Below are 26,367 nucleotides of genomic sequence, written 5' to 3'. Positions count from 1 at the left end.
CGACTACCCATTTCCAAGTTTCCAACTACCTACTATAAAAAAACATCACATGCAATCATGTACATAAAAAATACATTTCACGGTTTGAATTATTTTCTATTAGGTAGTAGACGACGAAACATAGTGAGAAACCGTGTTTTACGCCATCGTAGGGCGACCATCGTGCATCAGCCTCGTGTCGTGAGCTCGAGCAATGCGCATGCGCTATTTCGCACAAGCCCGGTCATTACTGCTCTCCATGTTATTTTCATTTTTATAACTCGAATTGTAATTTTTTTAATGGCGTTCCAATTGGGACTTTCATGACTTAAGATTCGATTGCAAAACTTTACAATTATTCTTGAACCAGTGATCTCATTTTTCAATTAAACATGGTTATATTGTTTATGCGTAGTAAGAATAAATATCAATCAATTCCTACATACAATACGCCAAAACATAGCCCTGGTACTGGAAGTCTCAGCTTGAATTTCTTAATCCCACTTACTTCTAAGTATATAAGTAATAAACATTTAGTAATATGTTGTTATTTACTATTTAAATAGGTCGGACAGGTAGATGAAGTGTAACATTAATATTCAAGGCATACCCGAATTGGATATACCTGTCCGGAGAAGCCAGCAGGTCTGATGGTGGCCGGAGTACACGGACTGGTGGTTTCTCTTTGTTTCGCGAGCCGTCATGAAAGAATGTTCATGTGAGTGCGATAGTCACGAGCGGCGCGTGGTTAGATCGAGTTGTCACGTCAATCTCGCGGAGAAACCGACAAGCACTCGACTTACTTTTATTTTATTTATTCACTTTTTGCTTCAGTACAGGTCAGCTTAATACTTTCCTACCATCAATTTCTTTAGCTTGCGGAGTGCTCAGATGAGTACCGGGCGTGTCAGCACCAACTGAAGTATTTTGTTTCTTAACTAACTAAAGTTGTTCCCATTTTGTACAACCTATGCAGGTTTGAAACGTAAATATTTATAGTGAATACTAGTGATTCAACTACTTAAACCTCAATAATCCAAACCGTTAAAAAGTTACTAAATTAAATAACTTGATGCCGATAGTCTACAGTGTTTACACAATTCATTCAATTCAATAAGTACATATTTATAAACCAACATTTCAAAGTCAACCTGTATATATTAGAATCCCATTAAAAAAGAATCAGATGTCGATAAAAAGCTCTATTACGATGTGAGTTTATTGTTAGTAGTTTCGAGCAAAATTCATAAACTTTATTGTTAACCCCGAGAGGGCTGAAGGTGTGATAACATTCACAATTTGTCAGTTTAATGAATGAATCTGATTAATTTAGTTATTAAACTTATTAATATGTACACCGAACTATAGATACGAGTACCTAATTAACACACGCGTGGAGCGGAGTTGGTAATGTTGAGTCCGAACCAAACAGATCCGCGATCAAGTGCCGACGCTGTATCGGGATCGGACCAGTCACGGATCGCGGCGAACCGATTGTTATGCGTCCGGCTACTTGTATAATTACTGCCTACTGTCTCGTCATTACCTCTGGATACGGCGTGTCTATCATAGTTTATTGGCACTATCATAAGTGGCAGCTACATAATAATCAGAATATAATAATAGTATGGTAAGATGTTAAAGGAATGCGTCTAATTGATTCGTAACAAACTTTGAATCGATTAACTGTAATTATCGACGACCGTTTTTTATAAATATTACACACCTCATAGCTACCATCACCTAGCTTTGCACTCTAAAACGTAAAATCCAGTTAGCAGCATAGTATGTATATGGTAGCGCCTACATTTAATCCATACAAATATAGACGTTTATGGTTACCCTGCTAATTTTTATCATTATTTTGAATTGTTTACATTTAAATAGGCGTCAATAATGTTTACGAGACTTTCATACGGACTACCTACCAATGGGTAGAGCTTCAAGCCAGTTGGCAATTTAATCAGAAATTAGCGTCAATCTCATGTAGCGTCCACACAAAAATTAATTACCAATTTTAGATTTATGGTGACAGTCAAGCGCTAGAATTTACCAAATGTGCAATGTGCATCCCTTTTATCACATAACTTGGGTATGGTGATAGCTGTCATATCCATACAATTTCTCATAATTGAATTGGAATGACAGCTGTCACCGTACCGCGTCTAAAATTGACATTTTTGCGTCCGTACTTCCTAATTTGATCGGTCATAATCTTACATAATCAAATCAATTAAGTTTGACAAATAAAGTTTATTTGCATTCAATTCATCACACAACTAAATTAAATTTTGCGAAATGTTCGGACTGGGCTTCTATCTTACACCAATCTTATGATAAGACATAGGCAACCTTACATACGTATGACGGTCGACTTCAAAGATATGTTTACATTTTTCATCTTATTACAAAGGAGGAAGGTGCAAAAGTGTAAACATATTTTTGACTTCGACTGTACCTAAAGTATCAATTGTTCATGTCGACGAACACGAACCACCTAAATTTCTTTCGCGCGTATCCTGTTCGATTCTTCAGTATTGGCGCCTAAATTTACGCTGCGTGTACAAGTATATAATTAGCTAATAAATAATAATTAATACCATATATGTTTATTTTTGAACAGTATAGTTTTCAGATTAGCTAAGTAAAACAGTAGACAGGGCAAGCAACCAACGACACCCACGGCCGACTGAACGGAGCGGCCCGTGGCCGGCAACCGAGGCGTGGGCGAAGGCATTGCTGCGTGACTTCTATGCATGCGGAGAGCAAAGATGCTGCCACTACGACAACGCTTTAAGGAATTTCTTTGCCGAGTCTTTATTCACATATCATGTTAGTAATGAAAATACGTACCTACGTTTTATATTAGCAATGGACGCGATGGCAGAGCTCTGCGACCGCAAAACCGGATGTCCCTCGGCAAATGCACAATCGCACTAACACCAACTCTCACGAATTTTGCTCCCAACACTTTCACGTCTTCCACTAATTATTATCCACTTTATCGGGCATCTTCAATTTGATTTACGGTCTAGCTCTCACACAGCTCAATTGGTACACTTTTTCTTTTCGGCAAGGTGATTTAAGTGTAGAAGATACCTTACGTACATACAAGTGATGCCACTATAAACCGCTTCGACCTCATTTGGCAATGCTCGTTATCGTAAAGCGTTATTCTACAAATGTTAGTTATTAATTATCACTCAGCGGACAGGCGATCCTCACTATTATTGCCTGGTGAGGTGCGACTGCGACCAGCGACCTCCCAGACAAAATATTACTATAATGTGCCTAAGCTAATGACCATTTTGAATTTAATTACTCAGTGTAACGCCTCTTCCATAATTGGTCGTTAAATATTATGTTAAATGAGAAAGTTATGTTTGCAATATAAACTTTATGGTGAATCATTTCAAAATATTTCACTTGCATTTTATCGATTTAGCGGCTAAGAACCCATCTGCTTTCGATCGTAAATGCTTACAATTATACAAATACCTATCATTGAAGGTTCGAGTACTTCTTTATAGAGCTGTATAACTGTAAATTTTACATGCAGTACCTACAGCTTTTATATCAGTATGATAGCGAGGTACAAGAGTTAAGTACCTGGATGAAGTACGGCAGCCGACTTGCATCACGAAATCCACGACCATACCTATACTTACCTACTTACTAATATAAAAGCAGCACTACAAATATGCTTTAAGTAGTAAGAATCGATTTAATTTATGAAATAAGTCATAACGAAATTAATTTAATACCTATTACTTCTATTTACGATAAAATTTGTAAATAAACTACATGCTCGTTATATGTACACAAGGTTTAGGTAAGTATCTACAAATACATAGTATGCGCTTATAGTAAAACGTGATTAATAACAAATCTCTTGAGTTAAACTGTTACTCAATTATACCGAATAAGAGGATTGACCATGATATCTACACTACTTCTTGTGTAAGAAGTTATTGCAAGTAAGTACATAGTTATACTTACAAGTTTATCACACTGATTCAGATTCGCACGCCATGCCGGAGTTTGAGCGAGACAGGGCTGTCCATTTATATAGCGATGTCCCGCTCACACACCGGCTCTGCCCTAGGATCCACGTCTAATATGAAGACCGCCTTAGTGTATGAATTACGTACATCTATTGGGTAATGATAAAATGGAATGTATTAGTAAATAGATACGAAATGATATGCATAATTATGCTCACCAAGGAGAGATACATCAACCGAAAGCCCTACACTACACTTTAAAATAGAAGAGGGATACAAGACTGACTAGCGCATCTAATAAGGTTCCTAAGGCAGAATTAAGGTTATTGCAGTTATGGCTAAACGTAAAACATAAAAGTATTACCATGTGATGAAGACTTTGCATAATTTGAATTAATACCGAATTTCTGAAAAAAGATAACCTGTATATCCAGGGAGGGAAATTTTCTGCGGTTAGCCGGTTTCGCCCGGTCGTTCACTTATATAGGTCTTAAACCGGCCGTCTAACAAGAAACAAAGCCATTGATTAATTCAACAGTATATTTCGAATGCAATAGTATGATACGTCATGACTTTCCTCAGTTGTGCATATCGGCGTCATCGGCGCAGTGCACATGTGATGCAAGCCACATTAACCGTAACACGGAGTCGACGGCTGGCTCGGCCCGGCACGCTATCCGTCGCTCCGCGCCGACTTGGCCCCGCTAACTGACTCATTATGAGATTCCTCTGGCGTGAGAGCCAGGCCACGTCAATCAAGCCCTGTGCCGTATCTATATATCTAATCATACTAGTGCTATTTTGTACGTCACGTTTAGGTGCCAGCGCTAAATTACTTCATCCTTGGCTCACTTTCTCCTTAGTATATTTTAGATATCCAAAACTAAGGTGTACGGTGATTCCAGTAATCATAACGCTGTATGTACTTCATTACTCCTAGTTTTCGATATGAAGGCATACACACATTCACACAAGAATCTGGCCTAATAGCTTTATACTGTATTTCATTATCTGTGTATTCTTAAACCTATGGTCCACAATAATAGTACATTACTACAGAGGCCGGGACGAAAGGGGTTGCCGGCCGAAGACATATAGACGGCCGAGCGAAGCGAGGCCGGATAGGTCTGAGCGCGCGGGTATACACCCACTTGCCAGAATTTCATTTGCCATAATTTCACTTGCCATAATAGTCAACAGCCATTATATTGTTTCCCATAATTACATATGCAATACTTATTGTTTACTATATTAGTCACGTGCCAGAAACTTTGTTTCCCATAAAATCAATTTCAATAATATCGTTTGTCATCATCATTGTAAGCCATAATTATCACTAGCCATAACATAATTTTTTTACAAAAACCAAATGCTACTAGAAATATGGGTTAGGTTAGGTTTGATCTGCGACCCTTACAGAAAAGTAATGCTACTGGAAAAGTGGGTTAGGTTAGGTTTGAACTGCGACCCTTACAGAAAAGAAATGCAACTGGAAAAGTGGGTTAGGTTAGGTTTGAACTGCGACCCATACAGAAAATAAATGCGACTAGAAAAGTAGGTTAGGTTAGGTTTGAACTGCGACCCTTACAGAAAAGAAATGCTATCAGAAAAGTGGGTTAGGTTAGGTTTGAATTACGACCCTTACAGAAACCAAATGCTACTAGAAAAATGGGTTAGGTTAGATTTGAACTGCGACCCTTACAGAAACCAAATGCTACTGGAAAAGTGGGTTATGTGATGTTAAATATTCGATTAAATAGTATTATTACAATTAATAATATGGACAACAACACGTATGGCACTCGTACGTTCTGGAATCTAATAATCGGGTAAACAAAGAGTATGTCAAATCATTTTTATGGTAAACAAACAATTCGGGCAAATGAAATTCGGGCAAATAAAATTCGGGCATATGAGTATTATTTTATATAATTTTCGGACAAACAATAGACAACCGAGCGCGGGCAACCCCATTTCCCGCCGAGGTATGTATAGTGCTTTTCTCAAACATGCAATGAAATAAATAAAATAAAAAATCCACGAAACCCAAGTTTTATTTATAGAAAAAACTAAAAGTAAACTACACCCAAAATATAACCAACACGTACCTATATCATTATCACGCGTATGTTTTACACGAGTCGTGTATTTTTACTACCCGTATATTTTCATGTATCTTCGATTTTTTCGCCTTGTATCCGTCTGACTGTCGTTTTCGTCACATAAGTTTACATAGTCTTTCATATTGATATCATGTTTCACATACATCGTTGCTTTATGCATGGAGTAAATAAGTATAATTTCCACAGTGTTGACGAATTTGTCGTTACATTCATTTAAAATATACCACAAAACCGTTTCTAATAAACTGTAAGCCATTTTTCTTAGTTTCTCAAATAATAAAATTGCCATAAGCAACCATATACATACTTCGTCTTTGACTTGGCGGCAGAGGCAGCAAGTTATTTAAAATCAATTCTGCTTACGCTGCCAATTCCAACACCTACGATTACAATTAATATTAATTTCATTATTTCGTCGGAACTCATATTAAAGTCAAAAAATCAACAACGCACCATAAATCCAATAAAACAGAATGAATATTTTTCAACTTTACCTCCATAACAATTTAAAAAATATAACTACGCGTGTTTGAGTAGACCTTTTTACCGCTAACGTTTAGATGAAATATTTTAAATGTTTTTATTTGTGTAGTTAAATTTATAATTTAAAATTATAGAGTGTATTATTTATTAAATTCATGTTGATTTTATACAAATAAAACTGCAAATTATAGCAAACATAGCTTTTTGTTTTTTTTTATAGGCGTAGTGGCAGAGTGTCATTACGAACCATAAAGCAAATACTGCCTCTAGCTTTTTTTAATGGATGAATGCCACGATGCTGTGTCACAAATATCTGTAAAATGAAAATTAAAAAAGAGGACTTTGCCGGCCTAGGCCTGCAAGATGTGTATGAAATTCCATTAACGACCTTTTGTCCTAGCCGCACCTGAAACGTCATACTTCGCAGCCTATTATAAGGAACATAACATCAATATTTCATTGCATGTTTGAGAAAAGAATATTTACTTACATGAAAAAGAAACAGATCTAGCCATAATAATATTCACATGATAATTCTTGTAAGTACTGGAGTCAGTTATGTATCGCTGCCATACATGACCCAAAAATTTTTTATTAAGCTATGAGCTTCATCACATCTGATATTTGAGTAATTCTAAGCATTTCTAGCCTGGGAGGCAAAAAGAAGCGTGCGTCTAGTCGGGGAGGGTGGGGTCATCTTTAAAAAAAATCTATTCTGATCCTGGTGGCTGCTAGGGCAAGTTTGGTATCATTTTCGTATAAACCAAAGACGTAGAATTCATTGCTGATATTTGTTTTTTTCAGTTTCATAGTAATTTTACAAGCAAAACGTAAAAAGGTGAAAATTTTGGTTGAAGATTTTTGCTACGCGGTGCCGAAACTAGAAAAGATAGAAAGTTGAAATTTGCACACTAGATTACATTTATAAAGTGTATAAGAGATAAGAAGCGATTTTGAGAAATTCAACCCCTAAGGGGGTTAAAAAGGGGATGAAAGTTTGTATGGGGTTCAAGTTTTATTTTAAGCTAGGAATTTGAAACTTCGTAAAACGATATATTATTAAAATACAAGAAAACTAATTTCAGCGTTTTTGAAAATTCATCCCCTAAGGTGGTGAAAAGGGGGTTGAAAGTTTGTATGGATATCAAAAAAATTTTCGAACGCGGGACTTGAATCTTTGTATTTGAGGATATTATTAAAAGACAGGAAAAGTAATTTCAGCGTTTTGTAAAATTCATCTCCTAACAGGGATAAAAAGGGGTTGAAAATTTGAATCCATTACAAATCCGAGTAGACGCACATTTCTTATTGCTTCCCAGGCTTGAAATGCTTAGAATTACTCAAGGAATATATGTGATGAAGCTCATAGCTTAATAAAAAAATTTTGGGTCAACTTTATAACTGCTTCCGCTATAAGTGAACAAATATTTATGTAGGTATCCTAGGTGGAATATCAGTGTCAAACTTAAATCATGACAGCGCTCTCTGGACATCAGGGTTTTCATTTAACTTAATAAACTGACGATTGCATTTTCTTGCTAAACAGTACTTATTGATGGTTGATGTATGTACTATCATTATGAAAGTTAACGATATACTACAGTAATCATAATAACTATAAAAAATACCTTTGCCTAAAGTCTTTGCGGTCACAATGTACGGCTGTACGCGACACTGATTGTTACCACGACGCTCGTAACTGTAATGGAAAACAGCCAAATTTATCTATGTTAAGCCAAATAAAGCAGCGCAAAAATCGAATCTAGTGCGGTTCGTGATCGATCTGATTTGATAATAGAGCAAAATATAGTGTGGGCGCATTGCGGGCGGTGCGCGCGCCGGGCGGAGCAACCGGATCTAGGACCGCGATAAATCACACGAGCCTCGCGCCCGCGCCGCCGCCGGCCCGCTGCGGACTCTTGTCACAACTTCTACTAGGTAGATACCTATTAGGCACTATAATCACATCATTTTCTATAAATACAAACTATGAATAAAACGGACAATATAGTTCTAAAACGGCCTTCACAATTCGCAAATAAGTGGCGACAATAAAATGCGAATACGGAAACTAGATTTCGTCGTCTTCATTTACAATCTCGTTTGTTTTGGGGTCTGTCAATTCAATCAAAGTTTTGGCATTATGACTATTATGAGAGATCAAGCCAAATGGGAGATTTCCCGGCGTATCAGAATATTAATAAACACATAAGTAAAAAGTAATAAGTAGTAATAAGTTTTAGTTGTAGTACATTTACAACTAAAACTTTAAATAGATTATTTTTGGGTAGGTGAAATATTAACTTAAAATAACGATGAGTTTCCAAGTTCATTAACTTAATGAACTACAAAGTGTAAATACCTTGTAAATAATTACTAACGACTACAATCCGTCTGTCAAGAGTGAAACTGACAAAGAAGAAATAGTAATCTATTATTAGATTGGTATATTTGTTTTCACCACACCAGCTGGTAAAGGCTATCCTGATTATTCTAAAACTGATAAGAAAGTTGCTTTTAATCTACATGTGGGGCTTGTGGTTAAATTTTGGCTTGCTTTCGGTTAAACAACAACTTTGCACCCTTATAAATATACCACCTTACAAATAACTAATGTTTGTTAGGCGAAATATAACTGTAGTGTGTAAAATGTATGTATGTATGAATATGCAAGGATAGATACGTTTGTCAAACTTGTTTGTTTCTTTGCCGCGTCGTTGGTTTGGGTTAGAGACGTGTCGCTGCGCGCGGCACTGCGGCCACTGCACTCGCTTCGATTTCACTTTTATTAGCAATCCACTTAATTGGATACCACAGTTGTGGTTTTATTCGTTTTGCAGATTCATCTGCGATGCTTTTGTACTCGCAGTCTGCAAAAGGTAAATTTTAGGAGAATGGAGATCGATGTTTTAACTTGTAAGGAATTAGTAAGTATGCTTACTTCATTAAAATAAAGGTCGTTTTTATGATTTTTTTATCTTTGGATCTTTCCCATCTCCCAATGTACCTAATGCCTAAATTAAAGCTATCTAATAGAGTGTCTGCTCTCCTTATGGCTTGGCAGGTTTTAAATTATGCTAATACTAACACGCCCGTGGATTTGAGCGCGAGGGATTCGGTCTGGTATGGGTAAGTAATTATATAAACACTACTTTTTCCAGAAGGTAAATACCAAAAAGTAGCATATTTATAAGGCGAGGCTTTCTGGGTGCCATATTTTATGGAAATGGTTTATTTCTTTAGCAGCCGTGAAAAGGCAACAAAAAGACAAACTTGCTCATTTATATTTATAGAATTTAGTAAGTAAGTATTAAATATAAGATAATTTACAAACAAAATGCATTATAATAGCAAAATAGGTATTTAATACAGAGAGGTAGCGCAGCCAGCGTTATGGGCTCAATGCCGCAGGCGGAGATTTTAGAAGGTGTATTCTCTTTATAACTTCTTTTTATTTTCATATATTTTATTAGTATATTTTAGTTTTTATATAATATCATAAGTATTAGTTTAATTTTTAAGTAGGTTTATTTTAATTTTAGTTTAGTTTTTAAATATAAGATTGTATTTATTTACCTACCTATTATAAAATTACTATTTTTTGTAAGTAATTAATAAATATTGGGAGGTACAGAACGACGGACTTTTATGCAAACTGGGAATTGTTTAGGCTACGACCTACGTACTTTATTTTTCACTTATTAATCACGTTAATATTTCTAACCGGTTTTGGGATACATGTATGTTTCAACCCTGGTAAACAGATCCTATGAATGACATGACGTGTGCCAATTTAAAATGTAAATAACTTTGTAGGGTTGTCACTGATATGAAAATATAGAATTTTGTTTTACATTTTAATCCAGCTTAGATAACACTATCCTTTCAGCTCAGTCTCTAGAAACGTTGCAGCCTGTATATTTCCGCGTAGTGTAGTATTTAGCTAGGTTTATCAATTACTGAGTAATTGTAGTCACCGTATCCATGCACGACTATACATGAAGTGATTAACGCACAACGCGTATACGCACGTATGTAGAAAGATACAGTTAGGCAAGCGTAAACCGAGTAAGTAGGTAGGTACATTTTCGCAAACTTCAATTTAAGCAATGACCACAACTTAATGTCTTGCAGATAAGTTAATGAGGAAAAAAAGTAAATATGATTTTGTCGAAACATTACAATAACTTAACGACCCCTACTTACACAACAGACCGTAGCTGGCAAACCTTCGATTTGTTAAAATGTATCATTACGAATTAAATGATTATAAGGCTGCAATGCGTGTGTTCCGTATATGATTCATGTTACTAAACGAATGAATTTAATTTTAAAATTGTTTTTCTTTTATTATTTCCGTGTTTTTGAAGTCCGTGTTCTGAAGAAAATATTAAGCGTTTACGTTTATATAAAATAAACCTTTAAAGTTCATCTTCATCATAAGTTTACCTTTGTGCCCTCCAGTGTATCCCTGCATCTCTATTATGGACGTGTACTCTACTGTGAACTAAAGTATGTATTTATTTTTGCAGATTTTTTTGATACAATCGTTCGATTTCAGACGAAGGTCATACGCCCGTACTTGGCAGATAAAGTACGGCTTACATTTATTTATACCTAAAAACTACACTTTTAATCCCACGGTCGAGAGCTCGATCCAATAACATTAATGAATTTTTCGTATCTTCCGTGTACAGTAAGAGAATAGTCAGATACTCGTATTGTGGGTACAAGGATTGCACATTTCATTTCCAGTGCTTAACATTGAATGCATAAATGTTATTGCGATTCGTTAACGAGTGAAACAAACGAAAAAAAACTGAAAATGGATATTTGTGTGTGTGTGTGTGTGTGTGCGAGTGTGTACTTCCAAGTACATACATATTAACCCCTCTATTCATAACATAACATTTTACAAGCCTCAGTTAATTTATTTATATTTTATTTATTTATTGAAAATTTTATTGCACAAACACAGAAAAATTACAAAAAAGGCATTCTCTACCAGTCAACCATTGGGACAAATAGAGACATAAATGTTGGTGCAGGAGTGATTCATAACTTATAAAGAGAAAACCGAAAATACCAGTATTATATATACCTACTAACCAAATATGATTATGATATATGTACTTACAAAAGATACACTAATATATATTATTACATACAAGATGGAGAATATTAATTCTAATAATAAGACGGTCTAGCTTATCTATTGAGAAATTCCTGAGAGATATTAGTCGTACACGCATCCGCATAGTCAATAACTGGCAAAATTTGAGCCTACAATAATAATTTTTTGGTACCAATTGGGACAAAATTCTTGGATCAATATTTCCGACTTATTTCAAAGACTTGGTCATTCTCTCTCTCTCTTTTATCACTTTCTTATATATATTATTACATACAAGATGGAGAATATTAATTCTAATAATAAGACGGTCTAGCTTATCTATTGAGAAATTCCTGAGAGATATTAGTCGTACACGCATCCGCATAGTCAATAACTGGCAAAATTAGAGCCTACAATAATAATTTTTTGGTACCAATTGGGACAAAATTCTTGGATCAGTATTTCCGACTTATTTCAAAGACTTGGTCATTCTCTCTCTCTTTTATCACTTTCTTACAAATACATCAGTCAAAATAATTATTGTTGTAGTATTGCTTCATGTAGCGCATTTATAAATAACGCCATAAGTCTATAAATTTAATTAATAAGAACTAGCTACTGGATTTTGTGTTCTTACATATAGCTCACGCACTTAAACTATCTAGGAAGTAATTATTTGTTTAATTTCCGCGTCCAAGTGTCACTAGAAGGTCGGTCGTTTGAAATGCTTTTAATGCAGTTTAAGCTTGTAGGTAAGAAAATCTTATATTTACATACCTATACATATAAATATGCTCGTACGAGTATCTGTATTATAATTATATAAGTAGGTAGGTAGATTCAGATTCTCTTATGTTATCGTTATTTTTCGTAAAACTAAAGTGTTATGCTATATTAATGTAATTTACTTTTAATATTTTATTATATGATGAATCGGAAAGTGGAAATCCAATACTATAATATAAACCAGATATATAATTTATCCGTGTAATCATTAATCAAGAAGTTTATGTTGTAACATTTAATTAAGACCCAGTAATTAATTTTTAAAATTTACCGAACTCAATGTACTGCAAACATTACGAGATATAAGTAACATAACATAACATAACATGACATTACGAAATACGAGCTTTTTTATAGTAACTGCCAAGAAGCGTTAACAGTTAAGTACTTTAAAAAGCTCGTATCTTATCACGTAAATTGTGTGTTGCTTTACATTGAAGGCTGAATTATTTTGTATGGTTAATATTTTCATTGTATTTCCAAGCAAAGTTTATCTCAATATACTTCTTATTTACGTCCTATACTAACTACCGTTTAAATATTCTCCTATTGGATTTACACACTGTAGAGATGCGTGATAACTAGTGAGTGCTGAGTAGGTATTGAGATACTTAATAGCTATTGGTTTTTATCAATGTGTCTATTAGTGTCGGTACCTAGAGGTAAACCTTAAAACTTTGTGGTAAAATAGTGACTTTTATTAGCAAGTTACACATTACTCACATTAGTGTAATTAAATGATAAATCCGGTGATGGACCGGAACCGTGTATCCAGTAAGTCGATCATGACTTTCACTGGCACTCTATCATTGAATATTCCAACAAACAAGAAACCAGTTTTAAAATTTTAACATGTTTTTTTACCGCGTCTCAGTTCTATGCTACATTAGACGGCAACTTAATGGTCTTACATTAATTTTCTTATCGTCTTTGGGTGAATAGGCATTTTATTTAGATCTAAGTATAACTTGTTTAATAATTAATCAAGGTTAAATAATTACAAAAGTGGACGTTTTGCATAATGATTTACGCAATAATGACAGCGCTATTTTATAGTACGTTAATAAATTTTAAATAACCGCTGAAGTACTGGATACTTATGTAGGTAGTGGGAAAGGTATGGGATGAAATCCATAAGTAATGAAATACTGGACTACATAACCTTTGCGTTCCAGAGGCTGATAACACGAAGGGAATAAAACCTACTAATCATAGAACAACACTTTTCAGTCATACATTGAGGTTTAGTATTTAACCTACTCAGTAGATTAATTTACCGGCTTAACGGTGTTCCACGTTTGGACAAAAGCTTCTATTAACAGCCAAACATAAATCTTTTAATACCAAATAGGTACCAAAATATAATAAAATGGGAAATAGGTACATACAGATGTAGTGCATAATTATTTTCTATCGTTTTTTTTTTCACGGAAACGTACGAACGTGTCTTGCTATTTCAGTCAGTCTCGGTAAAAAAGCACTGAGGTTGACTTAAGTAGCATGACAAATACGAACGTTTCCGAGAAAATACGATGGAAAACAATTATGTACTACATCTGTACCTACATATACATATTAGGTACTAGTGTAAACATTACTCACAACATAGAACACAAACAAAAGTAAGTAGTGTCTAATTCTAAGCGGGCCGACCTCGTTGTCGAGACTGACGGCAACCTAATTTAAAATTTGACATAAACCTGTCAAACCATTTACAAAAACACTGACTGTGATTCAGATATTTCGCGGGCGTACACTGTTTATTACGTTATTTATGCTAGTACAATGCATATGAGTACGATATGAATAATGATAGACTACAGTGCTGGCGATTTAGAAATAGGACCGTGATTATAGATTGAGCTATTTTAAATGTAAAACGAAACAAGGCACATTAAGTGTCATTTTTATCTCTCAATTGCTCTAAGATTGGCTAGAAGGGATCCCTTATAGGGATAAATTCGCCTTTTATTTTATATTTTACCCTAGTTCTGATGTTTAACTTACTTGAATACTATAGGGTCCGCTTTTAGGATTGAGCATCTCAAAAGAAGAAAAGCCTTGATGTATGAAGGAAAATTTCTATGTCCGTCAGTTAGTCGGCAGTGCCTTAGAAGCGTGAAAGTGTACCTAAGTACCTAGTTGAGTTTAATATCAATTGTCCAAGTCAAAAATACGTCTATTAATGCAGCATATACTTATATTACTTATCATAGAAAATCCTACATATCCAAAAACTATGGTACTTTCTGATGTCCAAGGAATATGCAATTTGACATGATGCATTGTGTCCTATACCACAAGTAAATTTTTAATAAATACATTTTTGGCACTGTGTTATAAAATTCGAGAGGGTTTTAAATTAAATTTAAATGCGTACTAAAATTTAATGTGTAGGTACTTTTTATAGAACTTAGAATAGAGTAAGTATTAATTATAGTAATTACAAATAGTTATATTAAACATTACTTTTAATATTCAATTAAACATCCCTGCCATCGCTATTAAACAGGGTCCTGGTAGGATAAATCTTTGTTGCACCTTCATTTCTTTAAGTTTAGTCATAATTATAATATAAAGCTTAGTTTAATTAAGCACCTATATCTACTTATGTACCAACATTTTTTTACTAAAGCAGTTTTCTCGGGTATTTTCCAAATATCTATCATTAATTTAGTTGATATGAAATTACTTTGTTTGAAATGAAGTCGTGCCGAATACATGTTAATTTGTTGCGGAATCCGAGAGCAATAACCGACTCCGGTGCTAGCGGTATTCGGTGGTTTCTTCGGCTCTAATATTCGACAAAAACAACCGTCCACTAATATGGCATGAGTGTGTGTGTATGTGTTTTTGTACACGCCCACCGAAACGTTCATCTTTCCCAGTAGTTGCGTATATTTCAACATATGAGCATAGTGGTAATGTAGTCACGCCTCAACATCAAACAGCAACAAGTCCTTAATTTTTAAATACGCACATGGCAATTAAGTATTATTTTTATTAATTAACGTTTGTTTTTACCATACTAAAATGAAAACGAAAATGTTTCATGATTAACCTTAACATATTTTGTAATCATAATACCACTGCTGGTAAAAATGTATCCTTTTTGCATTGTGGCCATACCGACACATTGTCATTAGCAGTCATGAAATCAAGTCGAATGGAGCCGTAGACTATCGGTCACTAGGTAACAGCGGTGACCGTTATGACTATAAGATTCATTCAGACTGTCCTTGGTTCTAGATAGGAAAGGTATGGAGCATATGAAGACCAAGCGGGCAACAAGGTCCATTATTAAAAAAAAAAACTTCTACACTAGATTACAATCTCTAAATTCGGTAAACGGTTTAACGACTCCGTGTATGTACCTATGTATTTAGTTATGCCTATATTTTAAAGATACAATAACATGGTTATGTCCTATCTATCAACTTCAAATGTGACCGCTTATTGATATTAATAGTTCTTAAAATAAATGTGACTTGAATTGTATTTTCTATTAATTTCAAAGTGCTCAAGTTGCTTATTCAATTATTGGGAACAGTATAGGTACTGCTGTTACCTACAGTGCCAACAGACCATGCATAAAATGACTCATTTTACAATTCCGTAGGGTATGACACTTTGGGGCACCTTCCCTATTCCTAAGTACCTCTACAGATGTAGTGTTTAATTATTTTCCATCGTATTTTCACGGAAACGTACGAACGTGTCTTGCTATTTCAGTCACAAGTCGGTACAAAAAGTAGTAAGGTTGGCCGAAGTAGCATGACAAATACGAACGTTTCCGAGAAAATACGATGGAGAACAATTATGCACTACATCTGTATATTAAGACCCATTATTGTCCTTTCTAACAAACTGTGCATAAGTATTGTAAAATAGTTATCAATATTTTTTAGGCTTATGAAGTTACAATAAGGCTTTGTTTGTGTTGTTTTTTGTTTGGTTAACCTACCAATTAATTTTACTGTAATGATCACTAATTAATTATAAAAAAATATATAATATACTTATTTCTTTTAAGTATATGAGCATTACATTTGTGCAAGTAGGAAGGTATTTTCCAACGTGAAAGTAAATTTTCATAAACGGGGAGCGAGCTGTTCATGTGTGTTTTAAAATTTTGATTCGACTATCGGTCGGTATATTCCATAGCCATAGTATGTAGTCCATCGCTTTCATCCAATAGCCTACATATTACTAATAGCCGATTTCATTAAGTCTCAATAATCCTTTACACCCTAGCGGGTGCTGCCTCTGCGTGCGTCCCATCACCCGGACGAGGGCAGCATCCGTACCCCTTACTTTTAATTAGACTAATAATTATAATTATTGTTTTTTAATGTAATGAAATCAATGTTAAGTAGAACGACAAAATCCTTGTCCTATTTATGCTACAAATTGTATGCTAATTCGAAATCTTTCATGCAAGTTTTTCCTATCGAAAATAGTACACACCTTTGTTTGACGAGTATCGTGTGAATCGAGGTTTGCTTTCAGGGTCTCTGGCTTCAGACCACGTGCAGGCATGTCTGTCATACGGTAACTTTTGACCTAAGGATTGAGATAGAAAGGTGACTTTATATACTGAATTCAATAATTTTTTACTCGCAGCAACGTGTCTTGTATATTAAATTTAACGAAAGCAATGGCCGGTGGAAATGGCTAAGATTGTACTACATCTAACGGAAGTTAAAATTTAGGTAACAAAATTACCATCTAAAAACCTAATAAACCTATTCAAAACGAAAGTTTAACAATTCTAATAGGTACATACTTAAAGGTAATGAGATTCTAACGAGCATTTTTTGCAACGAATAAACTATTTCTATTTAATATTTTCATGAAAGAAGGTCCTATTAAAATATGTATTATGATTAAAGATTGATAAACAGAATAATTAATGCACAATAGTGATAATTATCTTTTGTATCGAGACATGATCATTAATCGTGTCCAATATTATACAGTGTGTAAATTCAATACAGGCGAATATATAAACGGTGGTTAGCATAGGACCTAAGAAGTATGTATATTGAGATAGATTTTGCTTAGAAATATTGTGAAAATATCTCGGCCCGCGCACTGTAATTTGTAATACAACAAAAGTTACGGGATACGAGTTTTTTGAAGTAACTGTCAACGCTTGTTGGGAGTTACTTCAGGAGTAATGTCACGTCATCTTATGTCTCAATGTTTGCAGTACAGTCAACTGTAAAAATATGGTTGCACAAATCATCTCAAAAATATGTCCTATAGCTCTTATGTCAGCGAATTAAGAACTATGGGACGTATTTTTGAGTACGTTGGCTACACCCATTGTTTTACAGTTGACTGTACATTGCTGCTTGGTAAATTATCAAAAAATGATTACGAGGTCATAATAAACTGTAGGTATATTAAGATAGATTTTGAAAAGAGAAAGAGAGTATTTAAAAAATCTTCTGAATTAATAATTAGACGGATAAATTCTATATCTGGTTTAATTTAATGCCAGTATTGGATGTACAGGTACACACTGTATAGCTGGACAGAATAAGTAGTTAGTCACTACTTCGGTTACGATAACAGTAACAAAAGAATAGTTGACAGCCACGCGTCACACCTGGTATTACGGTGTTGGTTGGACAGAATCAAGGCCAAAGGTTAATTGTGACGCTACGTGGCAAGGACAAGTACTTTCTATCTATCCAGGAGAGCGCGCCATCCACGGTCGGGTGAACACGAGGCTTCCGCATAGTGCTACCTTTAGCGCGAGGGGTCAAGGTTTGCTCAACTCTTAACTAAATGTAGCAGAATCTAGATGTATGTAATAGTCAGCAGTGGCAGCGCGTCCATAAAAACCGATTTCGACCGGCTTCCCTGTTTTTGGACGTTTGAGCAGACTTATTGTAAAGGAAATATGTAAGCCAAATTAGCCCCGACTTGCCGATGGATATGTTTGACGCGCCGCCACTGGTAGTCACTCTCGTGTTTCCCACTTCGAAACTGAAACTTGAATCTTGTTTTTAATAGTAATATTTTTAGAACTATCGTTCACTGTATTCTTGATGTTACTCCCATGAAAAAAGGCTATGTATGTATCTTATGAAGTTAATATCCCTCACAATTCAGAATCCGTACGTCCGTCTAAAGCAAACCTGTTGCAAGTACCTACCACAACAAACGTCATATTATCATAGAAACTTTACGTTTATGCTGACATTTCCACGCTTTGTGTATTATTACAAAGACTACCTATGTTAATAACTAAAGTCCAACTCCATTGTTAACAAACAAATTCTATCAATATCGCACAAATTCGTGAAACAAAACTGTTTTTTATTTACATTTAATATACGGAAGCATTCAAATATAGCGAGTAGCGTCAAGCAGTCCGCTACTTTATGACCAGGGGGTATCAACATATGTAAACATATGTATTTTTAAGGTTCCTTACCTCAAGAGGAAAAAGCGGAACCCTTATAAGATCACTCGTGCGTCAGTCTGTCTCTCCGACCTTTATCCCCCCTTTATCTCTGAAACTACTGAGTCTAAAATTTTGAAAAAATACACTAAATAGTACTTTACGTACAGATGACAGGAAAACCTATTAGAAATGTGCAGTCAAGCGCGACTCGGACTTATGTACGGAACCCTTGGAACGCGAGTCTGACTCGCACTTGACCGGTTTTCGTTTAATTTAGTACATAAGTACTACCTATTTATTATCCCTTTTAACTAAACCCCCATACCTCCCGCCTAAAAGAATAGCATAGTACGACTATGTAATAAGAATGTGATAATGATAGAAGATGGCCAAACTACGAGTATCAACATTTCATGGCTCCTCTACACGATGGGCCAACACCGGCCACTCTAAGGGACACATTTATGCGTTAGAGGGAGCAACTGATATTGCTATCTCATTCTACCGCATGGCTGCGTCCCTTGGAGTGGCCGGCGTAGGCCCATCGTGTAGAGGAGCCATCAGAGACAGCCCGCTCGTCACTGTGAATGCGTCTTTACCTATTACTTATAGCAGGCGTGGCTCACTCCGCGATTTCGTCGCTTTGCTACAGGTAGCTAAAAGTACATCCGTTCCGACCCCAATTTTGGGGTTTGCCATAAGCCGCGCGTGGCGCTGTTGCCACCTAGCGGCCATATCTGTGTTGATCGTAACAAACGCGTTTTGTTAGAGAGTGACTCTTCGGTACCTAGTACTATTATTTATTCTGTGCTTATAGTTACATATGCCTTAGGAAGGCACGTAGCGACATCTACCGAAGGAGTACTATGCCATCATCATATCATCAAAGCGATTAAAGAGGCTTAGATATTACTTTTCATACACAATTTTTACACTTACTGGATTTTTTGTTGATTTATAAATTATAATAGCCAAATTACCCGAAAACCAGAAGACCAGCCAACTGGTATTTGGAAAGTGTGTTCTGTTTTATGTTTTTAAGGGGTCCGTGCCCAAAGGGTAAAAACGGCGCCCTATTACTAAGACTCCACTGTCCGTCCGTCTGTCTGTTTGTCTGTCACCAGGCTGTATCTCATGAACCGTGACAGACAGTTGAAATTTTCACAGATGGTGTATTTCTGTTGCCACTATAACTATAATACTAAAAACATAATGCAATAAACATTTTAGTGGAGATCCCATTCAACAAACGTGATTTTTATGCAGTTTTTTGCGTAATTGTACGGAACCGTTGGTGCGCGAGTCCGACTCGCACTTGGCCGGTTTTTTAATGCTTACTGCAGAATGAAAAAGCGGTGTGTGTTTTTCGACACTTTATTAGAAAAAAGTGGCTTGAAATCATCATGTTGGGTAGGTACATTTACACTCTTAACTTACCAACCCGTTTTAGACTCACCTCCTTAACACAAAACAGATAGGTACAGAAATCAATCTACATACAAAGTGCGCTCGATCAACGCACACATAGACACTGCTCACGGACACGATATCTCGGACCGGTTGGGACCACTGCGAGCGCGAGTGCCATCCGCTTGAGACACGCGTCTGTGAACTTTTTTGTGCAAAATTGGAGAAACAAAAAAAAGTTATTATAACTGTTCAGTAGATGGTTGTTTAAATTCAACATTAAACGGTGAATTATCGTTTTTTAAACTACCAGTTTAACAACGACATTAAAATAAAAATATTTTAGTTATTATTAATTTATATTTCCATTCTTTCCGTTCCATCCTCAACAATAAATCAAACAACTAGATACGAGAGCCACTACCACGATAGTTTTTTGTGCATAAGCTATAGTTAACAACCCTAGAGCGACCGCCGAGCGTAGGTATGAAAAGTGAAGTACATACACGTGATTGACTTCTGTATCTATCTGTTTTGTGTCCTTAATCCCTTACTTAGGGATTCCGTAACATAAATCTTGTCATACCATAAAACATTTGACTTTCATGACTTTTACATTAATATAGGCAACGTGTAGTTGCCTATATTTACTTTACTAAGTGCGAAAAGCGTTTATTAACTAGATAGGTTTAAAGTTTATAAGCGCTTTTGCAGTACGAGTATGTCTGGCTTAGAAATGACAAGTCGTGATAGCTTCTACAGCACCTCTGTTGAATGTAAAGGTATTACCTACACCGGGATTGGTCGGGTTTGGGTAGCTTAAGCTCCGAGCGTGTGGAACGGAGCACGCAAGTTACGTAACGCGGCAGATCACGGCTCAGCCTCCAAAGCACCATGCATGTATATATTGTATACACATATACCGTTTCTATAGAATATTGATTGCGAACTTGAGCAGCAAACAATAAGCGTGATGCCCTCCGCCGCGGCCCCCGCCGCCGTCTAATAATACCTCCTATTCCGCAGACTGTTAGCTCTGGCAAATAGCATTGTGTCTATTCTTTACCCAATATAATTGTACGACAAGCAGGAAAGGATTAACTTATTGGATAAAAAAAATGTTTAGTAAATGGACCCGAGCAAATGAGAACGGTATTATGGTGTAATTTGAAGATTGAACACGGACATCAGTCTTTTCAGTAATCAGTCATTTATTGCTTTCATAGGTATGCAATTGATTGCTGGATGTACATTTGAGTATTGTACAGCTAAGAGCCCTGTAAGAGCACAGCAAACAAGAGAAAAACTAGGTACGTACCTACCTAAATATGAGTCCGATGGTAGGATCAATGGGGATATTGAGGATAATTTGGTAGCCAGACTATCTGTAGGAATGATTAATTCAGTAGCTCAAAACGTGGTTGTATAGCTGTTAAGCGTCCGCGTAGTTCGTTTTTGCCAACTAGTGCTTTATACTTTTCCAATTTCCATAATCGATAAGTCCACCGAGCTGACTCAGGAGGCTGAGTCCTGAGTCTGAGTCGTAGGAATATTAGGATGATGTTAATGAACTTTATGTATTTTTTGCAATTTATTACGTAGGTACAAAAACTTTATTACACAATATACCTACTAGTATAGTAAAGCTGGCAAGCCAACTTTCAGCAGTAAAAAACGGCGCGAAATTCATTGGTATGGGAGATGGATTCTTCGCTCCTATATTATTTAATATTGACGCATTTTTCTTTTAACAAACCTGGCTTTTGCCAAATTGCCAGAGTTTACTTGTGTTATTATAAACAAAATGTTAAAATAACACAATGTTTTACACGTAGGTAGGTTTCCGATTATTTTGTTGAATAGGACCGACATTGCCACGTAGAGTCGTAGACCGTCCGAAAAAATAACCCTTAAATATTAAACCGACGCCCGCTATTTTCACTAAATTTTCATTTCCACTTAAATTGCATATATGTGAGTGGTTTTGTATAAAATTGAGTGTTTTTAGGGTTAATTAGCCAACTCCCTCCGTCTGTCTGCCCGTCTTGGCTTAGATCACTGACCGTTAGAGCTAGAGAGCTGCAATTCGCTTCAACTCAATGATTTCTGTTATGCTAGCCCCCATTCAAAGCCTATTATGACAGACAGATATTAGCTACAAAATTGTACACTGAGCGTGGCCCGACATGCTCTTGGCCGGTTTTTTTTATATTTATCATCGCTAAACGTAATTAATTATATATTGCTGAATTAACAATATCATTTAAGCTCAAGGGAAAAAGTGTGCAAGTTAAATGTTAAATATGTTTTCCCTTTTATTGTAGGACGTACCACATTACAATATATAAATTGTATGTAGGTACGTACATAAGCGTGCAAGTGTTATTTTATGTTATTCTGTTCTATCAAAATCGCGCCAGAGTTAGGTTGGACTGACTCTATTTTTGTTGATATATAAGTACTTACCTATTTACTCCTAGCAGGATAGAACGGAAACCAAAACGTAAGAAAAAGTTTCTATTTCTAACAATATCAGGCTAATTTAATCAAATTTCACCAATCCAAGCGCGCGCCAGTGCGATGCTAAAATGATGGTATCCACGTATTAAATAACTTTTTAGCTATTTCATTTACGTTCTCCAATATATCAACGAACATTTTCAACACAATGCAACTACGTGTGCCGCCAGATTATGAATGACGTCATATGTATTTTACTAGTAGGTGCATTGTAAATACGTATTCAATTAAAAGTTTTTTTATTTCTCGTTATCTTGGTTGAATGATAAAAGTCACCCGCATTCCCTAATGGCTGGCACCTTCATCGCAAAGCTTTTATATGTAGGTATTTATTTATAAGCAGTACCTACATATAAGCACTTAAATGAAAAATTATATCTAATAAGCCATTCAGACATTGTTCACCTACCTACTAGACGCTAGGTCCGGCTTAGCTTATGTCAAAGCCAAAGCTAAGAAACCTTTAAATTGAGTCTAAGAGGTACTTCCGGTTGCACCAAACCATACATAACGTTCGCTAAAATTTGATTGTAGAGTATAATATCTTAGTTCACTGACGAGTTAGGTACCTACAAAAAATACATACCTAAATTACGGTGGATGGAACCGAAGCTTAGGGTAATTAGGAAGCGATCAGGTATTTCGGAAAATAACTATTATACATACACATCACTTAAAAACATCGAAAGTAATCAACCTAATATAATTCAACCTTTAATGATAGCTGATGCCTATGAGGGCACTATAAATTGTTTATTAAATAAACTTAATATATTATATTTCTTGCTATAGGTATGGGCTTAGTTGCTAAGACAAATCTAATATAATGAAACAACTAAGTTAAGAACTGTAAAAAAGTTATGTAAACTTACCTTTACTTGACGGTCAAAACGATCCAAGCCACAATCTAAATTCGGGTTAACACTCCAGTGACATCAGCACGAGTTCATAACACTTGGTCTCTACTGTAGACAACCGGGCCCCAAAATATATAAGTCTATTGACACAAAGAGTGCAGTTGGGGGTTGGTTACAAGTGGTCGAGGTCCAGGGTGGTTCTGCGGGGCAGTATGAGTGGCCGGGTCTCCGGGTCGGGGTGCCGGCGGCGCGCGACTGTGGCGGTCCTGCGTCCGGCCGCACGACGCGCCTCACAACGGTAAACTGGCGGCCCCGGCCCGCGCCAACACAGCCTCTCCCTCGCTTGTATGAGTGCCTTCAACCTCCCTCCAAACAAATAGTACCGTACGCTGCGTTTGTGTCTTGGTAACTTTTATTATACTTTTAATAGTGTAGCCCCTCGTCTTTGCGTGTGTGCATTATTGCACCAACACAGGCAAACCGCAAGACGTGATGATGCCTTCTTGGTCGTGTGGGTATCTGTATCTGAGTAGGTAAAGTATGCGTGCTTTGATCTTATGATTCGGTATGCACGGCCGCGCGGCCGCACATAGCGCAACTACCACGCTATGTTTTACCTCTATATATCTGGCCAATAATGTGATTTGGTGTTTATGCAATAGGTAGTACACACTGGGTCGGTCGTGCCTTAACTATACCATAAGCCTTTATAAAGGGACTATTTTTGTACAACATACTCAGAATTACCTATTATACACTCCAGTACCAAGTCCATGAATTCCTAAATATTATTAAAATGATTTTCACAGAGCCATTTAGATCACTTTTGCTATTATTATTCCATTTGCCTCGTGTCTTCAGGAAGGTTTTTATATAAAACTACTGAACTGTTAGGGTTCTGTATCAAAAGGAAAAAACGGAACCCTTATAGGATCACTCGTGCGTCTGTCTGTCTGTCCGACCATTCCCTCCATTTATCTCTGAAACTACGGGTCCTAAAATTTTGAAAAAAAATACACAAAATAGTACTTTACCTATAGATGATAGGTAAACCTATTAGAGATGTGCAGTCAAGCGTGCGTTGGACTTATGTAGGGAACCCTTGTAACGCGAGTCCGACTCGCACTTTACCGGTTTTATATATTACACCTACTCGTTTTTGCGATAGCTACGACAAGGAGGTTGGTACAGAAGGCCCATGTATTGAGCTCTTTGGTTACCTGCAAAAACATCAGACCTGCATCTAAAATTCTAAACAGTTCAGGTGGCTGCTCAAAAAGATGATGTTTCTTATACTTTAAGTGTAATAAAGTAATCAACGGCACATTTATTAGACTACCGTAACGTGAGGCTATTTCGGACCCATCAACCATTTTGTTTTGTAGGTATTTTTTGTCAAGGTTCCGTGCCTCAAAAGTAAAAAACGGAACCCTTATAGGATCACTTTGGTGTCTTCACTATACTTTGTCACTTCCACTGATATAGAGCAAACGACCTACACGATTAATTTTTATCAAGGCGTTCAGTAATTCAGAAAGTATGTAACAAAGCAGTAAAAAAAAGCAGTCAAAACGCGTGAAATTGTGTCATAATGTCCTCTTATAAAGTTTTAACTTGTTTCAATCGAAAAAAGTAAAAATATTAGTTTTAGATACAAATTAACTGTCAATCTTTTCTCTCAACTAGGGTTTCTGGTTTTTCGACCTTTTTTATTTCTCGAGTTTCGAGAATTCTCGACCACGATTTCTCGAGTTTCTCAAGTATCTCGAGAAATTTGGAAAGTTTAAAAAAAACACTGTTTTTTTGTTTTTTTTTTGCTATATTGTAAGTTAGACTTATAGGAGTCATAGGTTAGATCAAAAATCAAACAAATGGTAATTTTATTGTTACTACAAATGATCAAAATTTAACAACAAACAAGAAAAACTATAGGTGCAGGCGTGCGCACCGGCGCAGCGATGTGATATGCTTTAGTGTATTTCATTAGTTATTTTTATTTAACAAAATGTATACAAACCACAATATCGTATTTTATTAGGCAATTAATTTTACTCGATGTGAGAAACTTACAGAAGTTTTACTACGTAATATTAATACTTACTCAACGTAACAATGAAGCTGGCAGAATTGTGCTATTTTGCTAATAGGATAATACCTATATCGAGATGATTAGATTTATCAAAAGCTTTGTAATATTTGTTATTAAATGGCCCCGTAATTATTTTTTTTAACATTATAAAGAAGATAAGCGATAAACGATCTCGACGTCTCTTTTTATTGAAAAGCTTATGAATAATAAGTCACGGCAAATATGTAACAATTATAACTCATATACGATCATTTACATTAACAATATTTTTAATAGCGTTAATAGCGTTTTTCAATAAAAAGACACTTTAAGATTGTTTACCTTTTATCTAATGTTAAAAAAACGAAGTATAGTTATGAACCTAAAACGAGACGAATTATTTACACATAATAGTAAGTAGTTCAAAAGTTTCAAAACATGAAAATCAGCTGAAGCCAGAACGATAGGCGATGGATCAAGGCAGTTTTTTATTTAGTTGGTTAGCTAACAAATGTTTGATACCGGATATATGTAAAAAATTAAACGTTATTTACATTTATTTAACTACCCAAAGAAATACACTATAGACACATCAAGTGTTATACGCGT

General features: G+C 35.8%; 1 protein-coding gene across 1 annotated transcript in view; it reads right to left on the bottom strand.

Annotated features, from left to right (window-relative positions):
* The window catches only part of LOC134679075 (zinc finger and BTB domain-containing protein 5), a 63,450-nt gene extending 39,318 nt beyond the window's left edge, over positions 1-24,132 (bottom strand). The window contains exon 1 of the mRNA XM_063537918.1: positions 23,706-24,132. The gene's annotated coding sequence lies outside the window, so the exon portion shown is untranslated. The remainder of the gene's footprint in view (positions 1-23,705) is intronic.
* Between the last annotated feature and the right edge of the window lie 2,235 nt (positions 24,133-26,367).

This window comes from Cydia fagiglandana, chromosome Z (assembly GCF_963556715.1).
Source record: "Cydia fagiglandana chromosome Z, ilCydFagi1.1, whole genome shotgun sequence".
In the NCBI taxonomy this organism is placed as follows: domain Eukaryota; kingdom Metazoa; phylum Arthropoda; class Insecta; order Lepidoptera; family Tortricidae; genus Cydia; species Cydia fagiglandana.
Note: the sequence above shows the minus strand (reverse complement) of the source record. Positions and strands in the feature narration are given on the sequence as shown.